Here is a 16,967-nt window from a genome sequence, read left to right as displayed (position 1 = left end):
GAACCGTTAACCCTAAAGAAAAATGGTCCAGTAGAACGTGCTGCTTGCAAAGCGCCGCTCCTCCTGCCGGCACCTTGTGGTAGGCTTTCTGCAGCTGACGGCCACAGGGATTGGCGTCGGAACAATTCCTGCCAGAATGGCAGAGCCAGGATTATGCCTTCCGCCTAGTGGAGCTGGCGAGGAGCCGGAGCGCTTCATTTAATTGAACTGGGGGAGGGGAGAAACTTGCAAAATTTTTTCACAATTTGAAATCCTTCATTAATTAAAAAAATGATATCAGTGATAAGGACTTTGATGCTTGGTTGCAACACCTTAAATATTTTGAGCAAAAATATTGAAAAGCTATTAAAGAGCATACACTACTATAATTTTATCACAACAAACTTTATAAATACTGGAATTTTTTCTTCTTCAAATTTCATTCATATCACAATATTTGCATTATCTCCCTCTAATCCACATATACAAAAATGCAGACATACCCAACATATTATACAATTCGCAACTCTAACTCCTTTGTGTTCTACAATGTATAAGTGCAGTTGTTAAATGTTACTCACAGTGAATATGTGTGTTCTCATCCCAGTTGCCATAAAATTACTGCATATCTAAGTGGTAGCGTTTGAAGACTAATTGCCAGGTACAGGAAGTCTTTATGTGCTACATCCCGTGGTGGAAATTGAATTAGATTGCCAGGCAGTGAGCTCTTTATGCTGACAGGAGTCTCTTAGTGAGTGAAGCATAGAGAAGGCCATCTCTGGCCAGCAGTTCTTGTAAAATCACTTTGTGGAAGTTTGCCACTGCCTTTTTCCACTTTTCCCCTGACATTACTCCTTTGCCAGATGAGAGTCTCTGTTCCCCCAGCCAGAACTGCTTTCTTTTCTCAAAATATCAGCTTCAAGGTATGAAATGAATTGCACGAGTATAAACTGCGCAGGCCGCATTTGGGAAGAGCGCCCTCGTGGCTCCATCCATTTCTTTGCGCTGCTGGGCCGGGAAGTTCACTTTAATCTTCAGTTATTAGTTACATGCAATTAGCTGAACCTCTGAACCTTCCCAAAATAGAGATGTTTTTGTGTCGGGAAAATCAGGCTGTTTGAATGTTTGATCCATTTTTGCTTTTGATGAAGAAGAATTGTTGCCATGGGCCCTGGGAGAGAGAGATTCACAGAGGGAAAGCCGTTCTCAGGAGCCTGTTTGATGAGCGGGGGGCCGTGGCCCAGCTTCCGACCCTCTCCTGCCTCTCCGAGGCGTGGTGTGGGTGACACTGTGGCATCAGGGAACAGCGCACCTGAGGTGTCTGAGCCAGGACTCTGGAGCCGGTAGATCACTCAGGCTCTTTAATCTCCACGTTCCTAGTGGACCACTTCCTCTGCCATGCTGCACCGTATTGTACACTGAACAGAGGGACCTGATGAGCAGGAGGTGATGTCCATGGAGGAGGGTGAGGGGATGGGGGGGGTGTTCCCTTAGGGAAGGTTATGTCCCTTTGCTTAATCTTGTTAATCATTACTATTTTTTTCCCCTTAGCTTCCAAGGAAGATTGGAAATAAGCTAATTAGAAGATTTCTAAAGGGAGACAAGCAATTACGGACAGTGGGAAGGCCCCTGGGCCTGGTGTGGGAATGCAGGCCCAGTTCCGTTGCTCCGTTCTCAGTCTCAGAAATCTCAGGTTTCTTCTATACGTGAGGCAGTTGGAGGAGCCATTCCCGGAGTCTCCTTGTGGCAAAGATTCCTGAGGCCAAGTTCTAAATTTGAGATTAAAATTTCAGTGGAGTTTTTGATTTGCTGGCTCCCCTCCACCCCCCAAAGGCTTTTTTGTGTGCATATTTTTGGTAGGATGTTTTGCAGTTTAGCGGTTAGTAAAACACATGTTTTGGTGTGCTAACTTAGGGGGCGTGATTATGCCCCAGTTTCCTGAACTTCGCTTGTTAACAGCTTTAGAAAAGAATTGCTTATCCTTGTGACAGATACAGAGCTTGGTAGCCAGCTGTAGGTCTATTATTGCAAAGTATATATATGCGTGTACATATATTAGAATATATATATATACACATGTATATGTATATGTATATGTATATGTATATGTATGTGTGTGTATACTAGTATATTATATACATATGAAAGTAAATTGATTCCAAAGATAGAGGTAAGAGGAGACCTGGGGGAATTACTGCCACATGCAAAATATTTTGTTTGGAAGTTTAAATAAATTTATCCAGTTCTAGGTATAATCACAGTATCTTTCTCCCTTCATTAAACAGAATTCCTAGTTGCTAAATTTTACAGTGTCACAAGAACAACAGAGGACTAAGAAATGGCATTTCTAAGGCACTACTATAAACACCTTACTGTAAGGTCTGATTTCCTGCATGCTGATTGGGATGGGGATTTCGATATGGGAATGTGGTTCCATCTGTTGGTTGGACTCAGTTCTGAGTTGTGCCAGCATCAGGGAGACATTTAAATAAAATCCGAGGTGGCTAGTGTTAATATTTCATATATTTTTGGACCCCTTTCCTCTTTATTACTAACAGGACATGTTCACTATAGAAAATTAGAAAATATAAGCAATAAGATGAAAATAAAGGTCTACTGCAATTTCTTTTATTACTATATCTTTTTGCTGAATATCAGCCCAAGGTTTCGCTCTATGAAATGTATATTTTTGTGAAATGAAATTTTGCTGTACTATTCTTTTCACTGTCTTTTTGCACTTTATGTTAAAATATTTCTATGTCAGAATACCTACGACCTTATTTTAATGGTTCTGTGCTGAAGTATATTGACATACTAAAATATAATGAGCTTATTACCATTTGAGAATTTAATTTGTTCCAATTTGGTCGTTATTATATAAAATTCAGCCACATAATGGAATGGAAACTGTTGGCCAATATATATGCAAACAAAGCTTGCTTTAAAAATAAGTCTACCACTAAAACAAAAATCACATTTTGAAGAGTTATAAAGGAAGTTATTATTAAGCCAAAAGCTTGTCTGTTTCTCCTTGTATCTTTCACATGCTCTTAAAATTTTTTCCAGTTTTATTGAGAAATAATTGACATACATCATTGTATAAGTTTAAGGTATACAGCATGATGATTTGATTTATACGTATTGTGAAATGATTATCACTGTAGCTTCGGCAAACATCCATCTTTTCATCTAGATACAATAAGAAGAAAACAAGGGAACATTTTCTCCTTGTGATGAGAACTCAGGATTTACTCTCTTAACAGCTTTCCTGTGTGTCACATAGCAGTGCTAGCTGGAGTCCTGGTGTACATTACATCCCTAGGACTTCCTCATCTTATAACAGGAAGTTTGTTCCTTTTGACCAACTTTTTCTTATTTCCCCTCCCATACCTCTGCCTCTGGTAACCACAGTCTGATCTGATTTTCTATGAATTTGGTTTGTTTTTTTCTTTTTTGGTTGTTGCTGTTGTGATCCCATATATAAGTGAGACCATATAGTATTTGTTTTTCTCTGTCTGACTTATTTCACTTAGCACAATGCCTCACGGCTCATCCATGTTGTTGCAACTGGTAGGAGTTTCTCGTTTTGTGTGTGTGTGTGTGTGTGTGTGTGTTTATGGCACAATAATATTCCATTGTGTATATACGCCATAGCTTTTTCATCCATTTATCAATGGATGGACACTTAGGTTATTTCCATGTCTTTGCTATTGTAAATAATGCCGCTGTGAACATGGGGTGCAGATATCTTTTTGATTTCATTTCCTTTGGATATATTCCCAGAAGTGGAATTGTTGGATCATATGGTAGTCCTATTTTTAATTTTTCGAGGATCTTATCATTTTCTGTAGTGGCTGTACCAATTACAGTTCCACCAAAAAACTTACATTTTTAAAATCCAAATTCCTATGTTCTCATTCACATTTTTGCATCACAGTGTCAGAATGTTCCTTCTTCCCATACCCGCCCCCATGATCATAGGTGCTACATACCAGGAACAACAAAACCACCCAACTAACAAAAGAACCCTTCGCCAACCAGCTGGTTTGAAATACTGTCTTGTGTTCTGTCTTGTATTTCTTTAATTACAAGTGACAGTAAACGATGTTAGATGGTTATGAAATGGAAGGTGGGGTCTGTGAGCGTTTCCTGGCTGCGCACACTGCATGGCCATGCACCTCTGCATTATCCAGGCTTCACTGGCCCAGGATGCTGTCGGGAGAGGTGAGGCCTGGATGTACCAAAGCTGCCTGGTGTAACTTAATAGCAACGTTTCTTCACCCTTAAACCCAAAGATAGTGCTGCGGAAAGGAGGTGGGTCACGGTCACGAGGAGGCAGCAAATAAGGCATAAGGTGCAGCTGTTCTTGACTATGTGCCGGAGGGGCGGGAGCATCTGGGTTATTGGGCATCAGTAGAGACAGTGCTACACGGAGCCTACACTTGCATAGCTAGTGAAATGCTGGTAACGAACACTGTTTGCACACACACATACACACTGAGCAAAAACAGTAGTAGTCTGGAAGTCCGGAGCACTTGAGTGCTAACTTCTCTCTGCGTGTGGACAGTGCCGGGTACTGCCCCAGCTCCCCCGTCCCTGTCCTGTCGGGGGCTCCTCAGCGTTCTGTCCTCTTGGTTTATTTCAATACACTGTTCTGCCCCACACTGTGGGTGTTGGGCTGAAGGCGAGGCTCAGCTTCCAGGGAAGAGCAGGTAAGCAGTTCTGTCCCTGCCCTTGCCACAGCGCTGTCTCCAGGAGCCAGAGTCTGCTGTTCCCATTAAGAAGTGCCATGGAAACCCGGGGAACCCCAGCAGCGGTGGAGAGGTGGGAAGCATCAGATCACGCAGTGACACCGGATCTTCAAATGTCACACTCCAAAAATAGAACCGCCGAGAAAGAGCAGGGCCGCGCCAGCATCCCACAGCTCCGGCCTTTTGGCGTCTGCTTCCCTTCGGCTCCCTCTCTCCCTGAGGAGCAGGGGGACAGACGTGGGGCTGCAAGTACCTGCTTGGTTTGTCCGGCTCAGATGCCCCTGCCGTGGTGGGTCACCCACACTCACACCAGACACTGATGAATGCTAACGACCCCCCAGATGGATAGAGCTGCACGGTCAGAGGATTGGTCCACATGCCCTCAGCCAGCCTAAGCTCAGCTGTCTGAAGGGAACCCCCACCGGTTCAGTCTGGTGGCCGCGTGGATTTCATTTCATGTTTATGTTAACTTTTTGTTTTGTTTTCCACTTTCTGATGCTGTTGCCATCTAATTAGGTTGAAAATCCGCAGTTAGAATTGGAATGCTTGTAATAGTTGTTGTTTTTCTTTTGATCATGGTTACTCTTTTAATGATGTGATTTATAATTATAATGTCTCTCTGTGCTGTGTACTGTAGAAAGAGCAGTGGCTGTTAAGTCTGGGAGAATTCATGTTTTGCTTCCTATTAGATACCTGAGTTTACTGGGGTCTGTCTCCATGGGTCTTGATGTCCTCATTTTAAAGAGCTGAGTTAATGGCTATTCTGTAGCCCATAAGACTGCTGTGACATCTGCAGGTATCTAACCATCTTGCAAACCAAGGTGTGGATAGTTTGCTAACTTAGGCCTTGGGGACCAAGGGATGTTTGGATGTATGAGCATTAGAGCCAATTGAAATCACGAGAGGCTGAATACCATTTATGTTGTGAGCTGATGTTTTCTTTCTGGGAGCTAAATTTAACCTTAAATATTTAGTTTTGTACTTAGGAACCATTGGTTTGAAAACAAATTCAGCTGGAAAGCCCCGTGGAGAGGAGGAGAAGGATGCTGTGAAAATGTAAATCCCACAACAGTGGTGCCCAGTAAATATCAGTTCCCTTGAATTCCTCAGCCTGAGGAAGGCAGCCCCAACCTGCACGCGCTTGCGGTGCGGCGGCCCCGATGGCGGGTGCTCAGTGTGAGAGTGAGCACAGTGTCAATCTCCGATGGCTCCATTCCTGACACTAAACAGGGGGCGGGGAAGCGTGCCTCTGAGGAGTGAAGAGCCCTTCCTCTCATTTTCTCACTGTCCCATCTCCTGCCATTTCTCTTCAGGTTGATTGCTCTTAAGAACCGGTTCTCAATGCTGAGGAAAGAATGCTTTTCCAAAGTATTTTTTTTCTTTTCCCAAAGTGTATCTTGATAGATTCTGCAGACTATTAAGTGAGGTTTTATATGCTGAGATGAAAGAGGATGAGTTCTATTTCTGGAGAAAGCTAAAACTTATCCCATTGGCATTTTCTTATTTCTCATTTTCCTCTTTCCATGTAAATATTTTTTAAAAATTCAAATATAGTAGTAGATTTAATTTCCACAGAGTGAGAATTCCGGACTTTGTTTTCTTCTGTTTATTTTTGAAACATTGTGTGATAACAATTGTTTATTATGGCTTGAGGGGGAACAAATCTGTTCCGATAAGTTAGGGACATGAGCAAGCATGCTTAGCTCCTCTCCCACACAGCCCCTACCAAGATTCTTTATTTGTCAACTACTTATTAAGCACCTGCTATTTGCCAGGTGTTGTTTTAGCACCTGGCTGGCTTCGGGGCTGCAGTAGGAAGAAGACTGGCCCAAGCACTGTCCCCCCGGAGCGTTCTGGAGAGGGGATCCTGCAACCACTGAGAAATGGGGACCAGGATTATGGGATGGAAAGTTTACGTTTATGTAGGTGTTCAGGGGGGCCTTAGATGAAGTCCAGATAGTTGAATTGATGAGATGAAGCAAGGGTATGGCAGTGTCTGGGACTGAGGGTACAAGAAAGAGAACAAATGAAGTCCCAGGGCTTTGAGGGACAGAAAACGGGCCAGCACCCCTGGCATAATGAGTCTGCCCAGAGTGGTAAGTGAAATGGGAGAGATAGTCAAGGTAAGATACTTAAGGAGCGTACACTGGATTTTAATTGAACGGAAAACCATGGGGGATTTAGGTAAGGGAGGTTCTTTACTTGTGAAAAGTCCCTCTGGGTGTTGTGTGGAGCTGCCCTCCAGGGGCCACAATTGGAAACGGAGACAAGTGAGAAGGCCAAGGGATCCTGGCACCTTAGACTAGAAAGGAGACAGGAGACAGGTGTGCTGGAGGTGATGGATTGGCAGGTTGGATGTGCTCTGGATGGTGAGAAAAAGACTTACTATGAAGAAAAGACAGGCATGGCCCGGCCGGTGTGGCTCAGTGCTTGTGCATTGACCCATGAACCAGGAGGTCACTGTTCCATTCCCGGTCAGGGCACATGCCTGGGTTGCAGGCTCAATCCCCAGTGTGGGGTGTGCAGGAGGCAGCCGATCAATGATTCTCTCTCATCATTGATGTTTCTATCGCTCTCTCCCTCTCTCCCTTCCTCTCTCTGAAATAAATAAAAACATATTTTTTAAAAAAGACATGAATGAGGGAATACAACTCCCTCCTAGGTTTCCTGTGCTGAGTAAGAGGAGGAATGGTGGATCATGAACTGAGATGGGGAGGACTGACGGATGAGCAGGGTTTGGGGTGGGGATGGAGATGAAAGAATTGCTTTAGGCATCTAGTGTTCCCCAGTTTTGTTAGATGTGCAAATGCCTGTTTTGAGAAGGTAAATGTATAGAGAGTGGAATGGAAGGGAGTAGATACCCATTGAAAGAGCCAACGCTCTTCACAGGGCGGTGGTAGGGGAGCAGGTATAGACACCTGCATCAGCCCTAAAAACCTGGCCAGGGAATACCCACACCCTAGGAACTGAGGGCATTTCTTCTAGATGCACTAGTGAGGGTGTTATCATCTTTCTCAAACATGGATGCATTTAGAAGGTCAGGGGAGCTATCAAATACACATATCTGTGCTCAGCTTCCACCCTTGTCCAATTAGAATTCATTTTGTGGGAGGGCAGTGGTGACATCAGTAGTTTTTATTGTTTCCCAGGTTATTCTAATGTGTTGCCAAGGTAGTGGGCAGTTAGATGAAAAGAAAGGAAGGGATGGACTGCTAATCCCATGAGGGTAGTGGCTCTGTGACTAGGAAGTGGAGGCACCTCAGTAGAACCCCACAGTTCTCATCCGCTGGGGAAGATGAGTGATAGGTGAGTGAAGAAGGCCAAATGCTGCAGGTTAGGGATGGGAATTCACGTGATGTCTCCCTGCACCAATGGCTGGAGACCAAAGGCAGCCAAGACTGTTCCTTCAGATCCGAGTGGCTGCCCATGTGGGGGAAGAACAGGATATGGTCTATAAAGAGCCAGCAGTCAGAGGAAAGGACCAGAGCAGACTTCCCACATAACTCTTCCCTGACAAGCCAAGCACTAGAAATTCCTCAGGCCAAGGCGAGGCTCCCAAGGCATCTCTCAGACTCAGATTCTCTCTCCATCTCCAGGGTTGGCCGAATCTACCCTCTGAGTAAAATGATTTACAGAAAACCTGAACTTTTCCTGTCCCTAACAATTTGGGAATAAATCTAAACTAATAAAAGCCTATGTGGTCATCACGCCCTCACGCTGTGATGCCCTCACGCAGTAACAATCCATCACCAGGAGGCTGTGTGCACAGCGGGCGCGCGGGCGGGGACTTGACTCTGTGTGCGTGGTGCGGAGGCGGGTCTGGGTGGCTTTGGCCTACCAGTTTGGGGTAATCCATCGAGGAACCCTGGATGGGTGGGCGGGGTCTACTTCTTTGGGAAGATAGATCACAGGGCTCCCACACTGTGAGAGGGCACAGGCCAGGCTGGGGAACGCCCCTCCCTCCCCCGAGTGCATGAATTTCGTGCACTGGGCCTCTAGTTTTATTATAATACACATTATTATTATTATTATTATTATTATTATTATTATTTTAATCCTCTTCCAAGGACATTTTTTTCCATTGATTTCAGAGAGAGTGGTAGGGAGGGAGGGAGGGAGATGTGAGAGAGAAACATCAATTGGTTGCCTTCTGCATGCACCCTGACCAGGCAGTATTAAACCTGCAACCCAGGTATGTGCCCTTGACTGGGAATCGAACCCTTAACCTTCTGGTGCACAGGACGATGCTCTAACCACTTAACAACTCCAGCCAGACTCCAACATTATTAAATGGAGAGTGAAATGGGTGGAAATATTTTTGGATATGAAAATATTTCAATGTGTTTCCTTACTCTGTCCAGCAATTCCACTTCCAGGCCTCTAACTGGAAGAAAGGAAGGAAGAGAGGGAGGGAGGAGGAGGGGAAGGAAATTGTGTTTAGAGATTTTTGTGTGAGGGAATTCAAAACGGAAATGCTTGCAAAGGTTTGGTAACACAAATTTTCAGCAATCTAGGCATTACAATCACTTCTTTCAAATCACAGCATGGGGAAACATTTACCATGTAATATGCAGTATAAAAAGCAGGATACCTCTGGTTATCCGTGAACACTTTAGAAAATAAACATTGTTAGCGACACACAAAATTGCCAAAAACAGTTCTTTCCAAGTGATGGGATTACGGTCGACTTCAATTTTGTTAAATTTCTCACTTAAATTTCATTGTATCCCATTATAAATGTCCTTAATTTTTCATGCCGTTCCGCTATCCCAGGTTTTTAATAAGAACAAAAGTTAAACTAATATTTTAAAAGAGGTTGATAAATAAGTCCTTAATTTCACATGAGTTTAATTGCCTGACTCTCTGACTGTAGAATAATATCTGCCTCTGGGAGAAGATGCAAGACTTAAATGTGGTCACCGGGGGAGAAGCACGCAGCAAAACCCCTGGTACTGGCTAGACTCGCCTCAGTACTAATGCGCTATGTTTTCTGTTTCTAACAGTGAACCTTATTCCACGGGAGTACTGTTTTTTACGTAACATTAGTTTGGTGAAATAGAAAAACAGTTTCACTGTTTGTGCTCATTGGTATGCTGGTCCTGGGTGAAGACCTCCATCCCAGAGGGAAGAACTGTGATTGGATGGGCCGTCCCAGGTGATTCCACGGCTCCTTACCCCGGAATGGTTTCGGAGGGGGCACTGTGCCGGCCCAGGGAGGTAAGGGGGACTGCGCCTGGAGCAGGGAAGGCTTTCTTACCCGAGTGGAAGGGCGGAAAGCCACCAGGGAGCGTGTGTGTGGTGATCTGAACTTGCTAACTTTCAGTGGGATTGTGATGCCCAGAGCTGCCGCGTCCACCTTGAGCCCAGGAAACCGCAGGCCTGGGGCGGAGGGGCCTGGTTCTTGCTGACTCCGAGCTGCTGGCCTTTGGGCGAGCTTTGAGTATACAGCGTAACAGGATGTAGGCCCCTGCTGGTCAGATGTTTATCCTAGGCAGCCAGCAGCATTGCAGGTGCCACACCTGTGGAATGTGACAGCTGGTTCCCTAAAATGAGTAGAAAAGTGTGTGTGTGTGTGTGTGTGTGTGGAGAAATCTGCATATGTACTTTTATAAACATGTATGACGCCAAACATTTTCTCTCTTAACAAACGTTTTTCTTTCTTTACATGAGTAGCTAAATGGGCAAAATAATGTCATTGAACGTTGACGCAGATTTACTGCTCTAAGTTACTGTAGACATCGAGCCAGATGGATGTGGGAGAGTCCGAGAATCTTAAACACATACCCCGGGAAGTACAGGCGTGTAGAGCACCTGTCAAGTGGAATGTCCTCTGTGTAGACAGCACGCCAGTCGGGCTTCTCATCATGCTGAGCGTTTGCCTGGACACTGATGGCCGACAGGCAGTTTCATTTAGCCGGGTTTCTGTAAACGAGTTAGGTATTTACACTCTGATCATATAGCAGTCTAGAGTAAAAATTAGGCTGCTCTAAACTTTGTGTGTGTGCATTGTATGTGTAATTGAAAGCAAATTTTGCGGCTCAGGGTAGGAAATGTTACGAATGATAGCTACATTCCTCACCCATTTGAGTAAGTGCTGTGGAAACATGAAAACATTCAGGGCGTGTGTTATTTATACTACAGCAGAAATATGAGTTTATTTTCATTTAGGTAGTAAGAGACAGAATAGCAAGTGAAAAATGTTAGAAGAGGCTTTGTGGGAATATTTTGTTTTCAGAACTATACAAGGTTTTAATTTATTTTTAGCAAGTGTTAGGGATATCATGAACCCAAGTTGTATGATGATGGCATATAAAGTTTCAATGAAAAATGAAATGTTTATTGTTATTTAAAGACAATTCCCTTCTCCCTCCCTCCCTGCATTTCTCCCTTCTTCTCGAATCTCTCTTCTTGGCTAGTTGGGGACCACCCCCTCCCCATCAAGAAATCCCAAGGGAAAGAGTCGTGGGTGCTGAGGTGTAATGCTGGGATGATGCAGACAGTGTTGGGGTCCTGAGGCTGTCACACATGGTAGTGACTTTGCTGACGTGGCGGGTTGGGACTGAGACATTGTGTCCGGCTGCATCTCCACTCCCTGGGCAGCGGTGGGAGCAGGCCTGCATCCAGGGATCCCTGTGCCCTCAGCGCTGAGGAGAGAGAGTCCGTGATCCAGTGACTGGCCCATGAACATACTCAGTTGGTTAGGCCAGTGGTCGGCAAACTCATTAGCCAACAGAGCCAAATACCAACAGTACAACGATTGAAGTTTCTTTTGAGAGCCAAATTTTTTAAACTTAAACTATATAGGTAGGTACATTGTTATTAACTTAATTAGGGTACTCCTAAGGCTTAGGAAGAGCCATACTCAAGGGGCCAAAGAGCCGCATGTGGCTCGCAAGCCACAGTTTGCCGACCACGGGTGTAGGCTCTTATAGGGAGCACTGGGTTTGTGTTAATAAAATATATAGTCTACCTATCTAAAATCTTCACCACTGGATAGTAAAATCTCAGTTTTGTAGTTATTAAAATGGAGTCTGACAAACAAATAGAGAACAGAGATTGCAGAAGGAGGGGTAAGGTTAGTCCAGGGGTGGGCAAACTTTTTGACTCGAGGGCCACAATGGGTTCTTAACTGGACCGGAGGGCCGGAACAAAAGCATGGATGGAGTGTTTGTGTGAACTAATATAAATTCAAAGTAAACATCATTACATAAAAGGGTACGGTCTTTTTTTTTTAGTTTTATTCATTTCAAATGGGCCGGATCTGGCCCGCGGGCCGTAGTTTGCCCACGGCTGGGTTAGTCTGTTCTGAAAATTACCTGACTTTTACAGAGCAAGCACAGATGATGCACAAAGGAGGGTCACCTGTGCGCGCACGCTGGGCCATTTGTTTCATTTGTGCACTGGCTCGACCTGGCACTGGCCCCAGGAGGTATGTAGGGTGTGCCCACCTGACGGGCAGGCTAAGCTGCTTCCAGAGGAGGAGCCGGTCCTGACGTCCTCTGATTGTGGTGACCTGGGAGGAGAGGGCTTCCGTGGGATGTGCCAGGGGCTCTCTGTGTGTTAGTACGTTCTCACCCATCCTCTGTGATTGACCTCACGAGGGCACCTGGCTATTTCCTTTTCTTTAGAGACGCACATCGCAGGGATAATTCTCAAGCCAAACTCTCAAAATCGGGATTTCTTTTCTAAATAAAGGAAGGAGACAAAGAGACACTCCTGAAGTGATGGGCCGGAGTTGGGAGAAGAGGAAAAGAAGTGACAGGCATGCTTGATACCGAGGTAGAGTTGGGCTGCAGAGCCTGGAGCTTGGCCGAGGCAGGGCAGGTGGCTTACAGGTGGTGTACAGGCGGCCTAGGATGCATGGTGCATTTGCGAGTAGTTACAGCCAGCACCTCTTTACCTTTAAAATCTTGGGCTCCTGAGTGAAATTTGCCTTCTAGTTTCCTAAAGGAAACCAATGAAGATAATATTCATGGTGGCATTATACTGCATTGAGCTTTTCCTAAGTACTTGTCAGGGACTGTGGACAGTATCTCATTTAATTCCAACATGGTCTGATGGGGCAGGTACTATTCCATGTTGGAATTAAATGAGATACTGTCCACTGAAAAGGAGCTTGAAGTGCAGAGTAGTTAAGTAACTGACCCGTGATCTCCCTGCTGGTGATATGAGGGGTCAGAATTTGGAATTAAGGTTGGGATTTATTTATTTTTATTTATTTTTGGTTAATCCTCACCTCAAGATTTCTTTTTTTTCTTTTTAGAGAGAGTGGAAGGGAGGAAGTAGTGGGGGGCGGGGAGAGAAACATAGATGTGCACATTGATTGGTTGCCTCCCTAAAGTGCCCCCACCAGAGCTACGGATTGAACTTGCGACCCAGGTAAGTGCTCTTGACCGGTAATTGAACCCAAGACCCTTCGGGATGTGGGCTGATGCTCTAACCACTGAGCACACCTGCCAGGGTGCAGGGTTGTGATTTAAAGATGTCTGTTGCTTCCCATGAACAATTCAATTAGACTCTAAAATATCTCCAAAGATATTTGTGCCACATGTGATGTGGTACATAAGGAAATGGGATTTTTTTCCTCTTTTTGCTTTTACAGACTCAGAGCCCCTGTCCTCCTGGCAGGTGCGGTTCCAGCTCGGTCAGCACCTGCCCCCCATGCGCCTGGCATGTAATTGCATCTCACCATCACTTCTCGGTGTGCGGGGAACAGTGAGAGGACCGGCTGTGTTTCTCATAACAGATTAGTCACAAGTCATGTATGAGGCTTTTCTTTAACTCCTGAAAGGCCAGGCAGTGGGCTAATGTGATAAAAGAAAGCAAAATTGAATAAGCTGCTGAGAAGGGAGATAAATGTTGCCAAGATGCATCGAATCTGGCCCAATTGCTGCCTTTGGTGTTTCTGTGGGGCTAATAGTGCTTAATGTTGGTGGAATGACACAAGTGTGCCGAGAACCAGTACATCACATGGCCGGCATCGCACGGTTTCAAACCCTCCAGTGACCCCCTCTGGAGAGTCACCCACCGGGGCTTGCAGCCTCATGGGCTGTCTTTGGAAGGCCTGGCCCAGGCCACAGGATGGACCACTGTGGTTTCAGGGTGATGGTGCGGAGTGAAAGGAAACAAACCTGTTCAACTGTTCCGTGCTTTCCATGTTAACTCCTAAGGTGGACCCGGAATTACCCAGTGATTCCCGAAGAGCCCCGGGCCCTCGCACCAAACACACACTTGCTGTCAGTGCTTCTTTGGAAATGCAGCTTAGACAAGGGCACCTGTGACCGAGGTGACGAACAGGAATCGCTGTCTGTCTCTGCTTCACACGCATGAAGACTGAGGTCTTCTTTTCACTGACCGTCTCACCCCGGAGGTAAATGAGTGGCCTCACAGTGTCTTGTCGTAGGGCAGGGCTTCGCACCCGCAGCGTCCTGGTCGCTAGGAGGGCAGGACTTGCTCACAAACTCTGAAGCCACCTCCCTTGTAAATGACCGATCTTTGCCAAGTCACCTCCTCTCAGCCTGTTCCCAGTTTTATGAGAAGGATTTCATAGTATCTTCCTTAGACGTTTCTGGAAAGAATGAAAGGAGGTAAATAATTAGTGCTTAAAAATTGATAGCGAGCCCCGCCCTCTCCCATCTCTCTTTCCGGTGGCGGAGTCTGGAGGAGACACGCAGAAATGGCACCTCGCAAGGCGGTGGAAAAGAAGGAAGAACGCGTCATCAGCCTCGGACCTCAGGTGGCTGAAGGAGGGAATGTATTTGGGGTCTGCCACATCTTTGCATCCTTCAATGACACTTTTGCCCATGTCACTGATCTTTCTGGCAAGGAAACCATCTGCCGTGTGGCCGGTGGGATGACGGTGAAGGCTGACCGAGATGAGTCCTCTCCATACGCCGCCATGTTGGCTGCCCTGGATGTGGCTCAGAGGTGCAAGGAGCTGGGCATCACTGCTCTTCACCCTGGACCAGGGGCCCAGGCAGCTCTAAGAGCCCTTGCCCGCTGGGGAATGACGATCTGTCCGATTGAGGATGTCACTCCCATCCCCTCTGGCAGCACCCGCAGGAAGGGGGGTCACCGTGGTCACCCTCTGTGAACGACTCCTCAAATTATTGTTTTCTCTTAATAAATTACCTTTGTGTCCACTAAAAAAAATAGCTATCCAGACCAGGTGTGTTCTAACCTTTATGCAGCATATTAACTGATCCTCCCAGCTTTATATCATTCATGAATTCAGCATCATGTGCCATTACCTAACTTTAGCAAAAAAAGAAAAAAAGAAAAGGCACTCATTTGGCCCAAATCATTCTTCATGAATCCACATTGGCCCTAAGTGATCGCTAGTTTTGTTTTTTATGTGCTTACAAATCACTATTTTTTTTCTGGATCATGGGTCCCATCCTCTTCCCCTTGTTGCAAATCTCACACTACTCGGTTATCTTCAGAGTTCTTTTGGCCTTTCCCATTCTCCTCCTCCTCCGGGTTTGTGGAACATTCTCTTATCTGCAAACCCTCTGGCTGCTTGGATGTGCTATTTCTTGGACAGCAGACCTGAGGTTTAGAGGTTTGAAGTGTGCGGTTTCCTTGTACCAGATTTCTCTCCCACCTCCCAACAGAACATGGAATTAGAGAGGAGTAGGAAAAATAATATTCTCTTTCACATCTGTTACTATACTTCATAGAAAATGTCCTTGTTAGATTCAGTAGAACATAAGGGACTCCTTTGGTTACTCATACTTTTATCATAATTTCAACTCTTTCTGAAAATTTATGCATTTTTTTCTGTATTGTTCTTATAGGTCAGTGATGGTGAACCTATGACATGCGTGTCAGAGGTAACACGCGAGCTCATTTTTTTGGTTGATTTTTCTTTGTTAATTGGCATTTAAATATATAAAATAAATATCAAAAATATAAATCTTTGTTTTACTATGGTTGCAAATATCAAAAAATTTCTATATGTGACACGGCACCAGAGTTAAGTTAGGGTTTTTCAAAATGCTGACACGCCGAGCTCAAAAGGTTCGCCATCACTGTTATAGGTCATTCCTGCTAATCAGTAGTTGCCCTATGCCCAGTTTTCCTCTTTAAAAATCATCCCTCACCCTGGGGCTGGATTGGCACTTTGCATGCATCGTGTTCTGCCTCTGGGATTATTTGTGATTGCGTGACTGGGACTTGCCTTTGGAGAGGGTCCCACATCTCTTGGGTCATTTTCCCTTTGTTAGAGGAAGCAGCCCTCTAAACCCACAGCAATATTTCCATAGCCTTACATTGGACAATTTTGTTTGGTCGTGTTTCTTTTCAAAGCCTTCTTGATCAGATTAACTCGTTTGGGGCTATGTAAGCTTTTCTAGGTATTCTTGGGTTACTTAATCTATAAAAGGGAACAAAAATGTACCTACCTCCAAGGCTGTAAGAATTAAATGGATTTTGCAGTTCACCCATAATTGGGAATGACAAAATAGCCAAAACAGTGCTGGGCATATGTTCAATGAATGTTGGCTACCGTTGCTGTAGTTATCATCATCATCATCATCATCATTTTCATTAAAAAGGAAAATTTTATTTTCCAACAAAAAATAGACCCTGCTCTTCCATACCACATGCAGCCAAATGTTCCTTCTCCAGGTGCTCTCTCATCTCATCTTAAGTCACAATTGTCATTTTCACGACGAGCTGATCATTCATGTGATATTACCAAGGGGACTATCTTAAACAGGGTGGCTGGAGCAGGACTCTTTGAGGAGGTGGCATTTGAGAAAGTTCTGAGGCCAAGACAGTGTTTGCAGAAATGCATTCTAGACAGGGAGGACGAGCATGTGCCCAGAGCTTGATGTGGGTTCTGTTTGTCCCGTCTGGAGGGAAGGGCCATGGGGACAGAACAACAGCATATGAGTTCTGAGAGGGAGCCAGAGGGAGGTTACAGCAAGTATTTTGACTTCATTCTGTGAGAGATGGAAAACTGCCGGAAATAGCCAAGCTGGGTGTAGTTCGTTATCTTGTGTAGAAAACAGACAGTGGAGGGGCAGGAGTGGAAGCCAGGAGACCAGGTAAGCTCTTGCGGGGGCCGGGTGAAAGGTGAATGCGCAGGAACTGGAGCAGGAGCAGAGAAGTGCAGATGAGATGATCTGAATTGAAAGACATTTTCGAATGGTGTCTACAATAAAGATTACTAAGGAGCGGGGAGAGAGAGAGGCATTAGGGAAAGAGAGAAATCTAGTGTGAATAGCGAGAGCT

At 45.1% G+C, this 16,967-nt stretch overlaps 1 protein-coding gene and 1 pseudogene across 1 annotated transcript in view; both read left to right on the top strand.

Annotated features, from left to right (window-relative positions):
• Positions 1-16,967, top strand: part of NRG3 (neuregulin 3) — a 1,013,555-nt gene that overhangs the window by 18,565 nt on the left and 978,023 nt on the right. The window lies entirely within an intron of this gene.
• On the top strand, positions 14,366-14,823 carry LOC102430138 (annotated as a pseudogene).

Source organism: Myotis lucifugus, unplaced genomic scaffold (assembly GCF_000147115.1).
Source record: "Myotis lucifugus unplaced genomic scaffold, Myoluc2.0 scaffold_233, whole genome shotgun sequence".
NCBI classification, from domain to species: Eukaryota; Metazoa; Chordata; class Mammalia; order Chiroptera; family Vespertilionidae; genus Myotis; species Myotis lucifugus.
The sequence above is the reverse complement of the archived record's forward strand: the minus strand, read 5'-3'. Positions and strand labels throughout refer to the sequence as shown.